Source organism: Colossoma macropomum, unplaced genomic scaffold (genome assembly GCF_904425465.1).
Source record: "Colossoma macropomum unplaced genomic scaffold, Colossoma_macropomum, whole genome shotgun sequence".
NCBI classification, from domain to species: Eukaryota; Metazoa; Chordata; class Actinopteri; order Characiformes; family Serrasalmidae; genus Colossoma; species Colossoma macropomum.
In genome coordinates, this window is record NW_023494803.1 from 33024443 (window position 1) to 33041486 (window position 17044).

Sequence of the window (17044 nt, forward strand, 5' to 3'; positions counted from 1 at the left end):
TATATTATTGTCAAATAAAACCATTTTAGACGCTTAGGCAATCCCTTTTTTGTAGGTTAACAGTGGCTTATTACTCTGGAATGTCCCCTCACTTTTTAATAAGAAACACTTTTAATAACCAAAACAAAACTGTAATATTTCCATTGTATAAAATAGTAAAAACAAAACTGAATGGTGCTGCAGTAACATTCTAGCACCTGTACAGGTGCTTCAGTAAAACTACTGCACCATTTAAGGTGGAATGGAAATTCAATTAAGAAGCCAACTTTAGCTTTATCGAATTTCTCAAGTCATTTTTCACATGTGTGTCTGATAAACTCCTTTGTCCGTTCATCAGACACTGCTGGACTGTCATTCACACCAGTACCAGCTGGTCCATGGCTTGTTAATGCACAAGACCTCAACTGCAGTATCCTCTAATGCTGCTGACCGAGTTAGGTGGTACAAGAGAAAACAGAATCCCAACAATCAGTCTGGTGTCCTTGTTAGGCTAAAGCCTAACCCCAAAAAGACTGGCCATTCCTTTATATCCACTGCCTCAAAAACAAAGAGAGGTACCTCACATGCAACAGACTAGACAGTGGGAGGTGTCTTGCAGGTCTGCTGTGTTTTCATTTTCATTTGAAATGTGACTGGACATCTGTAACCCAACCACTCAGCTATAGGAGATAATATTAGCATGGTTTGGACTGTTTGTACATCACAGTAGCTTATCGTGTATTTGTGGCACATCAGTATAAGGTTATGATGAAACTAATTTCTACACTCTTAAGAAAGATGGTTCTTCCAGAGTTCTTTAGTAAAGGCAATGGTTTTATATAGAACCATGAACACTCAAAGAGCCATTTGCATGCTTGATGGGTTCTTTCCAAGGTGAAATGGTTCTGCAGATTGATGAAGAATGTGAATTTAAGCATGCATATGGTTTGAGTGTTCATGGTTCATGTAGAACCACTGTCTTTACTAAAAAACCCTTGTAGAACCATCTTTTTTAAGAATGTAAGGAACAATTTCAACCAGTATACCAAATTAACTGGATGAACTAGTATACTGTCCACTACTAAGTTGCATATTGCAGCCTTCAATTATGACCTTGATTCGAACAACCTCTCAACAACAAACAGGACGACACTTTAAGCTGGCAAATGTCCACTGAGTTCTGTACTTTTAAGAGTGTTCGGCGGTAGTTCAATTTTGTTTAGTTCTTTTCTCATTTCACTTTGGAGCCACTTCTAAACCTCCATGGAACATGTCATTCTGTGTTCTACAAATACTGTCATGATACCCACAATATGATCAGTAATCATGACATGATTTATCATGATAACATCACAGCATCATACTGCCTACTTCTAGTCTCTGTCCGCAAGTGAATTACCATTTGATATCCTTCAGTCATCTACTCCAGACAGAAGACGGTGTTTTTCAAAGTGAGTCGCTGGTTTAAGCACAAATCTAAAGTATAGGAGGTGCAGATGTCTCCCCTGTTTTTGTGTATATTTGTGTGCAGGTCTGTAGTAATGAGCGCTGACTCAGTGGTGGAGGGCAGAACACAGGCCCTCTCTGCCCTTGAGGGGAAGTGATAAACTGATTCATTAGCTGCCCTTATGACAGTGCACCTGCTTACACCTTTCTGTCTGGACACTGCAGGTCATTTAGGGCAACCTGGAACACCAGCACAAACACACACACGTGCACATGCCCCCACCTAACACACACACACACGCGCACACACACACACACACAGACACATACCCCCACGACACAATCACATACGCCCATACATCTCCATCAGATATATGCTCACTAAAACATATATTTAACAAAAACTAGGCAACTAAATATAAGGATGACCTCCCTTTGGCTTTATTACAGCTTCCATTCTTTTTTTGGAGACTGGCTTTCAGTTTTTCAATGAAATCTGCAGGGATATTTTGCCACACCTCCAGAGTTCAGGCTTAGAAGTTGGTTACAATTTCTACTTTTCACAATCCAAGTAATCCCAAACACATTCAGTGATTTTAAGGTCTGGACTCTGGGGTGGTCAGTCCATTATTCTGAGATCACCAGCAGATTCTTTGTTTGATGTGCACATGTTCTTTTTGTCTGTCAACTAGTTTCTTGACAGTTACACATCCTTTCAGACTCATACTGCTGAGCTGTCTTCTCTCAGTGGAAGGATGGACAGAAATAGCTGCTGATTTTTTTCCGAAGCAAGAGTGGAGCTGGACTGTCTCCTCTCTTTCAAAGATGAAAGCTTTAAGCACTGTTTATCTGACTGTGACAGTTTTGGTGAACTACCAGATCATGCATGGTTGTGAGGAGTTTCTCTATATATTTTAATCACTTTAATAATGATCTTATATCTAATCTCCTTAGAAATATCTCCTGGAAAATGAATAACCTACACTTAGTGGCTTTTTGACATAAAATTAAATAAAAAATGTATCTGACTTTTGCATGGTATTGTCCACACATACAACTGCACCCACCGCACCTATATATATGCTTGCACATATGCCCCAACTCAAAAATAAGCAAATTATTTTACTTGCTAAATAGTTCTTCTGAAAACAAATGCAGATATTATATACTGAGTAATCAAATCTGTACAGTATCTATATTCCTACAACACTGAGTTCATATAGAGGGCTCATCTGAGAGCTTTTCTAAAACTTTGAGCCCGAATGAGTTTTATCTCATCCATAGCCCGGGCCTCGTGATTGAGGTTACCCTGCAAAACGGCACAGGCGGCAAATGAGTCACTTTAACAAATGTCAAAATGCGGCTGTCAAGCCATTCTGAAAGGCAAACGAAAAAGAGCAGAAACAAATCAATATCTAAAAGTAATCCCTCTCCCACCTAGATGGGTATTCTCATCACAACAGAAAAGTTTTGACACGATGAAAAGAGATGCAATCAACAATAAATGCGCTCCAATTGTTGTCTGAAATATGTCACCATTTTGAGCATTTGATTCGTCTGAATGGTGAGAGTTAGATACAAAATATTATAGTTTCACCTCGGTCAGACAAAGGCTCAAACTCTAGAAATGGATTTACGCTATTGATCTAGGCCTGCGTGATAACTTCACAGAACGAACGCATTATATTTTAAAGAATAAACCTACTTTTATGATATTCAACAACTGCAATTGCTGAAAAACTGCAACATCTATGCCAATCTCTCCAAGGCTTAATGCAACATTACCATCATTCTAAGCAATCAGCAGGGCATCTGACGACTGTAACTGTCCATTTCAGTTTGTAAGTGGCTACTGTCTATATCCACAAGATATGAAATCATATATAAAAGTAGGATTGTAGAGTGCCTGATCAGTTGGGTTTGGATCTGTGAAGCTTTCTGTTTCATTATAATCACCGCCATTTCGACAGGTTTTTTCCAACAGTTTTTCCATCCACCATCTCCTTATTTCAGCTTTGGCTGTTTGTAAGAAATAAGGTATTTCCAGCAGAGTTATATTCATGCTCCCACCCACACCCACCACTGGTAGCACATTCATCCCAACTGGTGTCACTTGCCATTATCAATTATCCATTAGACAGTGTAATATTCAGCCAATATTGCAGTCGTGTGACTGGGAGATTTTACAGTGATCAAAACCGACAAATCTGATTTAAAGAGCAGGCATAAATAAGAGGCACGCGCCCTCACCAATATGCCTGATGAATAATGGATGTGTGTTTTGTAATCATTTTCCAATATCGCACTGCTTTTCTCAGCTTGGCTCAGGGAGGATTATTTTTGCCTCCGCTTCATTTTATCTCTTCCCCTCTTTGCTTTTTTTTTCCTTTTTCCCAAACGCTGAGACACATACCACAAATGTCACCGACACCAAAACGAGGAGGTTAAAAATCCAGCTGGGACTCTCAAATTAGCATTTCTAAAGATTTCCGTGATGTCTTCATGACTTCACGCAACTGTCTTCCTACCCTCTCGAGGCTGTGGATGGATGGAGGAGGTAAAGGAGGCAAGTGTGGGAGCTAAAATAAGAGATATAAGGTAAATTCAGCCCATCTCTGCTTCTGCATCCCAGATGAAGATGAATGTGGAAGCTTCTGAGCTGAGTGCTAATGACAGATGTCACTATGTGTGAGGCTGGCAGGAGAGGAGCTGATGGCTGCATGCCATGTTCATGATGTGCTGATAATAGGGGCTGTAGGTCACATGATTTTTCACGAGCTCCCAATTGAGGGCATCAGCTCTGGATCTGAAAAAATCTCCACAAGGCCAGCATAAAAAAAACTGGGGACAGAGGCTGGCCTCCCTAAAATGGATCAGTGCTCTAAATAGTTTGTCCAAAAATGTACACACTTTCGCCCCCTACCCCAAATGCAGTTGAATAGCTGAGCTGGTTTTGTGTCTGAAGTTTGCCTCTTTAGTTTTGCATTGGAGATAATGTAGCTAACAAGTAATGGAAGCATACTACACCAATAGTTGCACCATTGTACAAACGACATGCTTAAATCATCAATGTTTCTGACATTGTATGACATACTTTTATTTATAAAAATGGACAAAAACTGAATCGCTAAAACAGTAGTAGAGGCCATTTTGAAGGCAGAACCTTCAATTAGCTGGTAAATGTAGAAGGAATGCAGAGAGCTAATGTTACTGCAAGGAAGCCATATAACAGTAGACACTGTCTTCAAATCATCAATACAGTGGACAGAATGGATTACTCAAATACAGAAATGACTCGTCAGATGAGAAGGACATCAAGCTATAAGCTAAAGTTAGCAGGGTAGCTGGTTATTTGGATACTTTACCTCAGTCTGGCCTCTTTTCTTTGACCGAAATGGCAAAAGCTGGTCTCTGGTGTCCATTTTGTGCTGAATACAATCGTATAATATTCTTTACGATTTTGTTCAACAATCGAGGTAAGACTTTCACTGATGCTAACTTTCACTTTATTGGATTCATTAGCCAACAGATGAGTGGGCAATCAGTCAAGAGTAGCTGACACCACAGGGATTCCCAATAGTTGCATGATGTATTTGCTTAACCCCTTAAATGGCCAGGGCCCACCAGCAGGCCAAAAGTTTTACTACACACTTCTGTGACTCAAGAGTAATTCAGTTTGCATTGTAGTCCATGTAGTTACTGAATAATAAGCTTCAGTATGTGATAAGCTTGGTATTTTAAGGGGTTAATGCATGCTGGGTATTGTAGTAAAATAACACTACACAATAATAATCAGTTGGGTATACGCTTCCATTACTTAGCTACACTGGCCTTGTAGTGCTACTGCAACTGAACGATTACTCTAAGAATTAGAGCCTTGCATATGAGCACACAACAGCAAATGAAGTCCCACTGGCAGGCATCCAAGTACAAAACAGTGCACCAATAAGCCGGACCAAAAATAAGCCCATTCCTATAGAAACGCACTGGTAATCCCCAATCCTCCTGCCATGTATTTTGACGCCAAACAAGGACAAGTAAGTCCAGTTGTGGGAGCAGCCTTGCTGGGAGCTGGCGGGAAGTTTGGCCCGCCCCTCAGCACCGCGCTATCACATGGCCACAGAGCGGATAACTCATGCAAATCCCACTGTTTTGTGACACCGTGTGATTGCGACAGTGGCAGCGGCCGGCGCAGGTGAGCCAGGCCGTGAGATGAATGCCTGTGGGGGCTTGTTATGGCACAAGGTGAGAGCAGCATTAATCACCCTCTTCTCCGCACTCTGCACTTCCCATTACAGCCCCGCACCCAAGTCCAGATTGATTTTTAATTGCCCCTGCTGCGTGGATATAGATCATGTTTTCCTTCCATGAATGGCAGGGAGTGGACGGGCCTTTCTTGTCTAGGAAGAGTGAATGAAGAAGAAGTTTTTAATGGCACGCGTGGCAAGCTTGAACTCAATCACTCAAACGGCCTTCACGCCTTGTGGCCGATAAGCATCAGCGCCCAAGCAGCCGCCGTTTTAGGAGTAACCAGCTCCCTCCCAGCAGAAAAGTAAATATTGACACTCCATCATTTGATTTGGGGGGATTTGGCCTCCCTTATTTCCAGCGTTTCGCCGATTAGGTCACTAAAACACTCTACTTTTGACTCAGGAAGTCAAATTCTCTGTAATTCAAGATTACTAAAGGTAATTCAAGACAGTAAGTCAAATCAGACACTTTGCCCACTGACAATGTAGCTATTTATTAGATAATCCTCATTAACCCTTTAAACTCCAGTGTCCTGTATGTGGGTCCTCACTTCCATTTCTCACTCTCATAAGTACATATCCACGATAACATCCCCAGTGATAGTAACAACTCATTTCCTGTTGATTTAAAAGCCCATCTTTTATTTTTACATTTATTTATTGATTTACTTCATATAAACCGTAGCAAAAATGGTGGGATGTGTTATCTTGCAATAAAACTATATTTATTACACCTAAACTAAAATAAATGAGATTGTTCTAGAAACACAGCTGTTGAACTGCACTGGTTAAACACACTTTGTGCTACAGGCAGATTTCATGCATGTAGAAAAAGCCACCTATATGGTTCTGTGTACATTTTAGGTCATGCTCAGGGTACAATGTCTGGTTTCACACATCAGATACAGCAGCTCCAGGTCTCAAGAAAAATTCAAGTAAAATCATGTGTCAGAGCTCGTACATTAGGCACAGTGGTCTGTTCCATATGGCCTCAGATGAAATAACATAAGGTTAAGCTAAGCATCCTCAGATGGTAGAGTTTATGTGGCATTTGCAGTTCTGCTCTTTAATATTAGATTAATTACAGTTTTGTGGCCAAATTAAAAATGATTACATACTACAACCATAACTTTTACTGAACTTTTATTGTGTTCTTTTATTCCACAAATATTAAGCTTCAACTCAAATACCATCACTGCGTTTTCTCCTGCATCCACTTCAGTGTTAGGGAGTGTTTCAAAATGACACCCTGAAAAAAAGTTTCAACACCCCTCAACCCAGTAAAACCACAGTTACTTTCCACAGTTCTCCAAATAAGAGGACTCTGTTGCTGCCACACACCAAGTAACTATTCATTTCACTGTACCAAAACATTTAGAATAGTTGCTAAATAATGAGTACCAAGATAATCACTGAGCAGTAGGCATCAGTTATCTCAGTTAAATGGGGGTTAAATTTTAATCCATTACTGTATAATAAAGAATCCTGTCAAAATATTAAAGGTATTCAGTCTCTGCAGGCATCCAGTATGTGTTGCATTCGACGTTGAGGAATCACCACAGCGTGCATTTGTTGTGGCTGTGTATGTCAGCCTGAGCGTACAGCTAGCCTGTAGTCATGACCGTACTTGACTGGCCATCCAAGCCTTTCTCTCACGCACACCTTGGACTCTAGAGGCCATATGTTTCCATCAAGCACCAGGCAACAAGCATAAACGTTCATGAACACAAAGCACCAGGAGTGCATGTGAAATGGTGTGAAAAGAGAAAGATCTTTTCAGAACAAGAAAAGCCAAACATATCAAAGCCTAAACAATCCCAAAATTTCCTAACAGTCATAGAATATTCACTTGCAATGTGCACCTAAATCTACATATCTTCACCAGCGAGCCTGAAAGCAAACAGTAAGCCTTTTCTATTTGAGAATGAGTTATTGAGACGACTCAGTGTTTCATCCCTCCGTCTGACTGAGTATGTTTTGTGTGCAGCGTACGAGGGCTCGCTGAGTGGTATCTGAGGCGGGAGGGCTTTTCCGGAACTCAGGTCACAGTGACTGAGGGCTATCCCTACATAATTTAATCACATTGCTCTATCTCTCCGCCGTGCCGCGCAGTCTGGAGGCGCAAGGCGCTCTCCCATGCTCAACAAGCTCCCATGATAAGCCTGTTATTTTAGTTCGAAGCAGCCCATCCCTAAGCCTCGGCCTGGTCGCTTTAGCCACACATCAGATGAAGCTGTGCTACAAATGGTAACTTCTGGTTCCTGCACATATACAGTAATAGTTTTAGTCATTTCAGTTGCTTATAGTATATAATTACTAACTGTAATTTATCATATACACATTCTGTATATATGTATTCTTAGGAACCATAGGATGCCCTTTTTAAACATGCACACACATATACTCTTCATTTATATTTGAGTTTCATTCCAATATGCTGTATCCATTTGTAGAAGAGTTGAAAAGAATAACAGCTTATGTATAATGCACTTTGAGCTGTTACTATCAATTAAATAATTCTTATGTTTTTGTTGTTTTTTTTTGTTTTTGTTTGTAATCCAACCGATAAAAATTGTCTTAACTGAAGAATAACTACTGGGGTAGTCTTCACTTTCCACCATATTCCTTACTTTGTATGTTGCATATGAATCTTACAGTAAAGCCTAACTGAATATAACTGTAGTAACCTGTTAGCCTGTTATCTTTCTGCTGAGTTGTTCAGACTAGATGTAGTTAAATAAAACCCTTTTACTTTATATACATGCAATCTGTAACAGCAAAACTTTGATTTTACTACAAAAATGTATGAATTAGTGAGATCCTGCTGGTGTGGGTTTCCTTTATTTCAGTGTTGCACACAAAAACAACTTTGAATTTGAGAGTTTGAATGGCTCCCCCTTGTGGAGAATTTTCAGCTTGCTAAACATAGCTTTATTGTAACTTGCAGACACCCTGTTCATGATTCAACATGTGAAATAATTCCTAGTAAATGTAAATTTCAATTTCAATTTTTTAAAGTGATCAAGTAATAAACATTAAGCAAGCAACTTATAGAGGAGTGAAATGTGAGCCCTATACACCTTGCAAAATTTTAAAAAGCATCTGTATTTCTGTAATAAAGGTGGTATTACTAATAATAGTAACATGACTAAAATGATTAACGTGATTAATAATTGATATTTCTTGGATATGTTGAGTTCACTCATCAGTCCTTAATCAGATTTATTATTTAATTAATAGAAGCTCTTAAAGTGTGGATGGAAAACCATCAAAATAATGAGCCATGCTAAAATGGCAAAAATATAACATGATACTTCAAAATATTTTCACAATACACAATATACACAATAATATTTAGTACTTCTGAAGTTTAACAAATCAGAACAGAAAAACTATAAACTATGCATACATTGATTGTTTGACAAACTGCACTGCACAAAGTAAAACAGGACTAACTGCACTGTTTTTGTAATGAAATATCATTCAGTGTTCTTTACGTACTGACAACATCCACAATATACTCCAAAAAGCATATTGTAATGTAATGTGGTGACATTTATCACAATAATGATAAATATCATCACATTGCCTACCGCAAATACATGCCATCAGAAACTCCTCAAACTATCGTAACATAGTATCTGCACTGATACCTCATAAAAACGCTCTGCAATTGCTAATTACACAATTTTATGGTGCTTTGACTTTTACACAAACACAATTGATAACACTTCAGGTTTGTGCAGTAACGTTCAAAACAAGCCCCTTAGGAGGTTTCCAGCATTCCAAGTGTGTCGACAACAATGACAGTAATGAATGAAACTTGTAGAGGAGCATACATCTCACCACCATTCCTAATTCAGTTATCTCTCAAAACAAAGGTAATGTGACCACGATGCAATTAGTCAGAATAACTGCTAATTGAACCATCTGTCTTAAAAGATTGCAGACGTGTTGATAGGATTTCCTCCTACTGTTCCTCCTAAAGTTCCTAACAAAGAAAGTCAGATGAGATCCTGTGCTCTTGAAGTCTATTAGTCCATAGTGTTTGACACCCTTCGCACATGTATGTGCATGTACCGTTCTCACACATTCCTCAAAAATGGTTTGTAGGGAGAATAACATTAGCCTAGTCTGTTCTTTGTTGTGTGTAATCATGTTTATGTTTGTTCGCATCTGCACTACCATCATATGCCATCATCCAATTGTGCCCCGCACAAGAAATTGAAAATGCTAGCTGTCCTTTACAATGTGTTAAAATTTCATAATGAATGTAGCAGTAAAACTGGTTCAAAATTACAAAGAATGTTCCCTTAATTCTATTCACTTTTTTCCTTCTCCTGTAGTTTCTTCCATTTTGGAGATGCAAAGTTTTGTCACATTTAATCTACAAAGTGAGGAGCCTCTCATGTCAAGATTCATAGCACTTTTCTCCAGTGTCCAGTTTCAGCATGGCTCTAATGTGTTAACACCATAAAGAGTACTGCTCAAACCGGAGAAAATAAACAAACACAACAATGTGTTTCTGGTCAGAAACTTGCTGACTCGCTATAGCTAAGCTTGTTTTGCATGGTTTGGTAAAATTGCATCTTCACAGCCTGTAAAGACTTTAGTTAAAATGGCTAAAGCTTTCTGTATTAAGTTAGCCTACAGGCTACTGCAGTCTGAGCTGTTTCACATTTTATTTTTATTTTTAGCAACTCTGACCAATCTATAGCGTAAGTAAGTTAAACCCTCATTTATATTTCGCAAGAGAAGGCATTCTGTGCATGTAAGGCTGCACGGCAATGGGTAAAAAAGTGCTGTCTCAAGCTGCTATATAATGTATATAAAGACATTAAACCCAGATTACAAGACCAATGAGTCTCTTTTTGTCCATTTTAAAGCGGCAATGCATTTTCATTCATATCATCCACCTTGAATGCCATCATGCTAGATGCAGTCTGTCGTTGATTCCTGATACTATCGCCAATCAGCTAAAGCCTAATCCATATTTGTGAGTATCATGACGTCCCTGTCTGAGTATGTGAATGTTTGTTCTTATAAGTAAGCTGGACCGTACTGTGATTGTTTAACATAAATATATATATCAAATCTCTGTTTTTACATGTCAGGGCAGCTTATACACTATTCATATCTTTATCTGAGCCTGTTACTTTGCCTGTTACTGACTATAGTGGCCAAAAAAGTATATTTGGACAACCATTAGTAAACTTTATTAAAGTTAGCGTCCCTCGCAATATGTTTAACATGATATTTGTTTCAGAGGAAAACACTTTTACAAGATCAAACTGACGGTGGACTTATTGAGCGGACAAAGCTTGGAGAAGAGTTCCAGCCAGACTGCACAGGCTGTAAATGTCAAGTCCGAGGCTGATCTCATCAGAAGTGTATAGAGGCATTCTGGATGCAGAAGTCTGCAAACAAACTGCTCAAACTATAACTTAAAGCCAATAGCCACTCTTTGAAAGAATACTTTGCTGAATAAAATCACAGTCTGTTTAAAATAAATGCCACCTGACATTTTGTTTCCTAACACAATGAACCTAATACATTGCTAAGTACGGCACAAATGTCCAAATACTTTCTAGGGGCTGCGGTATGTACCTGTATGTCTATACCAAAGTCCTTTGTCGCATCCATATACAGCTGCATTAAGTGTCATGTTCCCATAATGATCCTACAAGAAGTTTGTCTATTTAACTTCTGCCCAGCCTCACAACATCAGCCCTTTCTCACACTGCAGCCCAGTGCTTACGGCTGCCCTGAGATGGACCATTAGCACTCACTAAAGTGCACTTTGTCTCACAGCCAAACTACAACACTTCACTTTACTGTAGATTGAGTTACAGATATGAGAGATCAGAAGCTGTCCGGCTCCAAGACACACTAAGCTTAAACAATCCTTAGAACCTTTTATCCTTTTTAAGCTACTGAATCTGAGCTTGACATTCGGTCAATAAACTAATCAGCAACTTCTGATGTTCATCTGTTACCGTATGCACAATGTAACAATGCATTATTTAAATTAGGACTCTATTCTGGCAATTGAAAGTGAAAGTGATGGCATGTCATTTTAACTGGAGAGAAAAAAGAATCTAAACTACAAGTAAAATGCGGAAACATTATAAAAAGATAAAACATATCGTCACTGTCCAAAGAAAAACAAGTATGTACAAAATGGTAACTTTACAGGAGAAGGCAAAAACATTCTTTACTGTCAATGCAAGTTACTGTAAAGAGTTTTTATTTGAAGCAATTTTGAAGCGTTTCTGTCATCACATAATGTAATGGGCAGCTGCTGAACAACAAATCTTGCAGAAAACTAAAAAACTCAAAATGTGGAGATTTTTTTTTGGACAGAGATGATATTCAAAATACTTTTCCCAGAAACTGCTGCTTTATATCTTATACACTTATACTTGCTTTCCAATATCTGTGAAAAAGTAACCCATCCAAAAAGAAATAGCTAACATAAACATAGTCCTCAACCCTCAGGAGACTGATGTTTACTTCCGAAACCATCCTATTAACCCTCAGCTCTCACAAAAGTTCCCACATAGTGCACAGACACATTGCCAACTCCCAGAACAATTGAAAAAAGCAACCAAAAGCTGCCCTCATTTGCCACTGCAGGGACCAACACATCCCACAGAGCAGCAAATGTATTTAGAGCACTGTGGCAACCTACAGCACAAACATCATCAAACTTATAGAAGCTTCTGGAGACAATGCTCAAACGAGCTGTGACCTGATATCCTCTTCAGCCAAGTTCACTCCTCTAGAGCTCACTACAGGGGAGTGACTATCAGAGGAAAGAAAGTTGAGACAGTGCAATGATGCTAAGATTGCAAATGCAAAATAAGCTGAAAAGTGTGTGGAACATCAAACTACTGCCATTTGAGTCTATTGCAATTGGACAAAAGTGTCCAGAAGGGGTGAACAGACGGGAGAATCTTTAAAACCAGTTCATTTTACAGCCTGAGTTCTCTAGTTATCTCCACAGCCAGAGCTATTTTCTATAGGGACACTCTGGGCATCGTTATAAACCTGTACATTTATACGAGAGTCTGATTCTATACATTATATATATCAGTCAAACATTTACAGCAAGACAGCGCATGCAAACCAGACCACAGCATCAGCAGCTGAGCAGAAACAGACAGAAACCCACCGGTCCTGAAACGCTGTCGTCTCTCAAACTTTTTTCTCTTTATCGTCCCCGATTGTCTTCCTCTCTTTCTTCAACACTCGTCTTCTCTCGCGCGCACGCAGTTTCTCACCCCTCACTCTCTCGTTTGTTTCAGAGCGCGCGCTGGAAAGTTCTTTTCTCCCCCTCTATGCTAATCATTTTTTGGGGGGAAGAGAGAGAGTTGAAAGCCGACGGGCGCGAGGAGGGGGAAACGGAAAGAAACGGAGGAGACAGTGAGGAAAGGAAGGAAAGAGATAATGGTTCAAGGCAGGCGACCAATGGGCCTGGAGCTGAGCGGAGGAGAGAGAGAGAGAGAGAGAGAGAGAGAGAGAGAGAGAGAGAGAGAGAGGGAGGGAAAAAAAGAAGAAATGGAATGGGGGCAGCACCAATGAGGCGGAGCGAGAGAAAGCAAAGCAAGGATGGGCAGAGAAGACGGCACGGAGGAGAGCAGCAGACAGAGGGAGGGAGAGAGGGAGAGAGAGGGAGAGAGAGAGAGAGAGAGAGACAGAGAGAGAGAGAGAGAAGCGTGCGATATGTGAGTCACAGCGGTTGTCTCGGTGAAGAGCAGAGCGTGCGCAAAGGAAGAAGCAGTGGAGCCTTACCCTCAGCATCATGCCTCTCACATCCTCAGCTCAGCCTGCAGCTCCTGCACGCGCGCTCACGCACACATTCACAGACAAAGGAAGAGGCGCGTGAAGCAGAGCCTGAAGAAGAGCAGCGAGCCTAGTGCTACCTCACAGTATACGCGTGTGTGTGTGTGTGTGAAAGAGAGAGATGGAGGAGGTAGGCTATGAGTGTTTTCCCTTTACTCTATTAATTAGACTCTCTCTAGCTCTCTCTCTACGTATATATATATATATATATATATATATATATCACACACACACAGGGTTGGGATGTAAGTATTGGGAATAGATATTCAGAAGACAACAATTAATAATTACAGTTTGTGAATGCAGTATTCAGAATACAGTTACTTTTTACATATTTAGGATAACACATTTAAAAATATACATCTTAATAAAACATCTTTCAAAGAAACAACACCACTGCTTGTTAAGTAACTATTTTAAAATCAGCACATGTAGAGGCGTAGTCTAAAGAAGAACTCAAAAATGACTTCTTACAAACACTGAAGATCCTGCTAAAGCCTGAGTAGACTGATAAATCATTGTGATGAGTCAGTTATTCTGAGTTGCAGTAAACTCATTTGAAGGATGACCGAACTGAACAGTCTTCTTAGTAGCAGACATGTTTATGAGCAATAAGCTTAGTTTTGGTATGAACAAGTTACATACCTATCATTAACTGAAAATCACATAGCCACATACTTTAAAGTCTAATTTAAATATAATATAAAATCTATCCAAATTTATTGTCTTTAATTTTTGGAAGATTGCCTTTCAGTTTTTTAAATAATTCGTCAGAGATACTTTTCCAGACCTCCAAAGTTAAGTCTTAAAAGTTGGTTGCATTTTCTGATCTCACAATCCAATTAACCCCAAATACATTCAGTGATGTTGAGGTCTGGACTCTGGGCTGGTCAGTTCATTGTTCTGAGAACACCAGCAGCTTCTTTGCTTTGCAAATGTTCTATTTCTTTTGCTCACTGAGGGCTTCTTGACAGCTACACATCCTTTTAGACCCATAGTGTTGAGTTGTCTTCTCTCAGTGGAAGGATGGACAGAAACACCTGTGGATTTTTTTTAGATTGGAGCTTGGAGCTTGATTTTCTCCTCTCTCTCTGGGAGATGAAAGCTTTAAGCACTGTTTATCTGATGGATCAGCTCTGGTGGTCTACCAGGTCTTGCAAAGTTGTTAGGAGTCCTATTTTCTCTATAGCTTTTTAATGTATATATATATATATATATATATATATATATATATATATATATATATATATATACACACATGTCTGTATATGCACAAACTGCAGACTTCCTGCTCCAGGTATCGGTCCCTCCCGTCAGCACTGTGGTCTCTGAAGCAGAGCTGTGTGCATGTAAGCATCTGCTGTATTTATCTTAGTATCAGAAATTCTTGAATACACACATCCTTTGCAGGACTCTAGCAGCACTGTAGCTTCCCAGCACAGACCCACATGTAACCCTCACCAACAGCACCCAGAAGAGCGGCCTGCCACAGCTAATTAATGTCCTCCCTCACTCAGGGCTTTGAACTCCGGCAAAGTAGCAGCACTGTGAAGTGGCAAGATAACTGGCTTAGGAACCAGCCAATCCGCACTGCCAGGCAATTTCCCCCGCCAGAGAGAGAGAGGGAGAGAGGGAGAGAGAGAGAGAGAGAGAGAGAGAGAGAGAGAGAGAGAGAGAGAGAGAGAGAGAGCTGATCTGTCCCCGACTAGACAAAGGATATCCCACACCTTCCCTACATACCATGGCTGTGAAAGAGGCCTCATTACTGCTACTCTTCTTCAGCACCAGGGTTTGTTTTTATCCTCCACCAAAACAATGCAGATATGGTAATGTGAGAATGAAGAGCCTCTAGTTCCAGTCCCTCTGACTTCATAAGGAATAACAGGGGTGAAGGCCTCATTTATCTCTAATGGCTCATTTAAACGGATTACCCTGTGAGACCAATTACACAACAACGTCCAGGCAGATATGTTACCAAACAATGCAATTCCCCATCAGAGAGTTCCAATAAATTAATTATAGGTCAGTTAATGCTACACTTCTTGACATTTCAACATATAATGCCAAGTAGCACAAGACATCATCTCCATCAAAAGGGGTTCGAGCTCAGATTCACTTGATAAATTGACTTTCCTATAAAATCCTTTGTATAAAATCTTCCTTCGAGCCTTTTGTTCCTCACTTGTAAACTCTCCTTCAGCTTGGTTCACTTTTCAATGGGGTTTAGATCATGAGAAGCCATTCCAAGAGGCAAGAAAGCATTGCAGGCCAAAGAATTCTACATCTGGCTGGGATTACCCATGCTTTATTATTTTATTTGTTATTTATCCATTGAGTGGTTCACCATGCAGGGCTGAAGCTCAGAGAGTGGACAGCTCCCGGTGCTGAAATCTGCTGCCCAGCACAGGCAACCCAAACAGCATCATTTAAAGAGAGAGGAGTGAAGAAAGCCAGCAGTAAGGGGAGAAAATGAAACCACAAGAATAGCAGCACACACCTGCATGGTGAACTAACTGCATCAAACCAACCACTGGCACAAGAAATCCAAGGATGTTAAAAAATAAACCAGAAGAGGTGCCTAGTGAATAGATGAATGGATTGTACTTTAGAGGCAGTGTGTAGTGATGACACAGGCTGGCTACAGGATTTTAGGAAGTGGGGCATGTTTCATTGTTGCTCACATAAAAAACCCACTCTTTCAGAGAAGACAGGTTTTAGAGACAGTGAAACGGGGAAATGAAGAGAAATTTACACAACAGGATTTTGGCACTGATTTAGCAGGCATGAGCTCAGCACGAGACCAACAGATGGGGCTGTATTATAATTAGTCTAGAAACTATAGTATCAAATGGTAAAATGGTAGTCTATGTGAAAATATGAAAATTGAACATCATCTCAGTAGGAACAAATGCTTTTATCTCTGTTTTTGCAGGTTTTTAAGATAGTTTAAAAACACCAGCTGACCTACATATTATAATTGAGTTGTATAAAGAATGGAACAATATATAGGCCACAATTGTGTCATAATTATTAATCTCTTTTCTTACTATAACTTTGATAACAGTTGAATATGTTTGCTCTTGTCCTGTAAAGATACCATTTTGATTTTATGAGTTGACAGTATGTACACAGTTCAGTGCAAAAGTCAGAGACTGTCCTTCATTTATTTAATTACCAGCCAAATCAGGACATATTTATCAGAAAATTAGATATAAGTTATTCCTCTTGCATAAGGAAGGGGAAAGTCAAAGGAAAATAAGTGAAAAAATGAGACTTTGCAGGTGTTTCTGTCCATCCCTCCACTTTGAGAAAACAACTGAAAATGTGTAGCTGTCGAGAAGCCCTTACTGAGACACTGAGAAAGGCAAATAGTCAAAAAAGAAAAAAAAAAATGTGCAAATCAAACAAAGAAGATGCTGGTGTTCTCAGGACAATGGACTGACCACCCCAGAGTCCAGACCTCAACATCACTGAATTTTCTTGATGTTCTAAAAGTGAACTTTGGAAAAATAATCCAGCAAATT

General features: G+C 39.7%; 1 protein-coding gene across 1 annotated transcript in view; it reads right to left on the bottom strand.

Moving 5' to 3' along the window:
* The window catches only part of myt1lb (myelin transcription factor 1-like, b), a 134857-nt gene extending 121729 nt beyond the window's left edge, over positions 1-13128 (bottom strand). Inside the window, exon 1 of the mRNA XM_036593380.1 lies at positions 12850-13128. The gene's annotated coding sequence lies outside the window, so the exon portion shown is untranslated. The remainder of the gene's footprint in view (positions 1-12849) is intronic.
* Positions 13129-17044: the final 3916 nt, after the last annotated feature.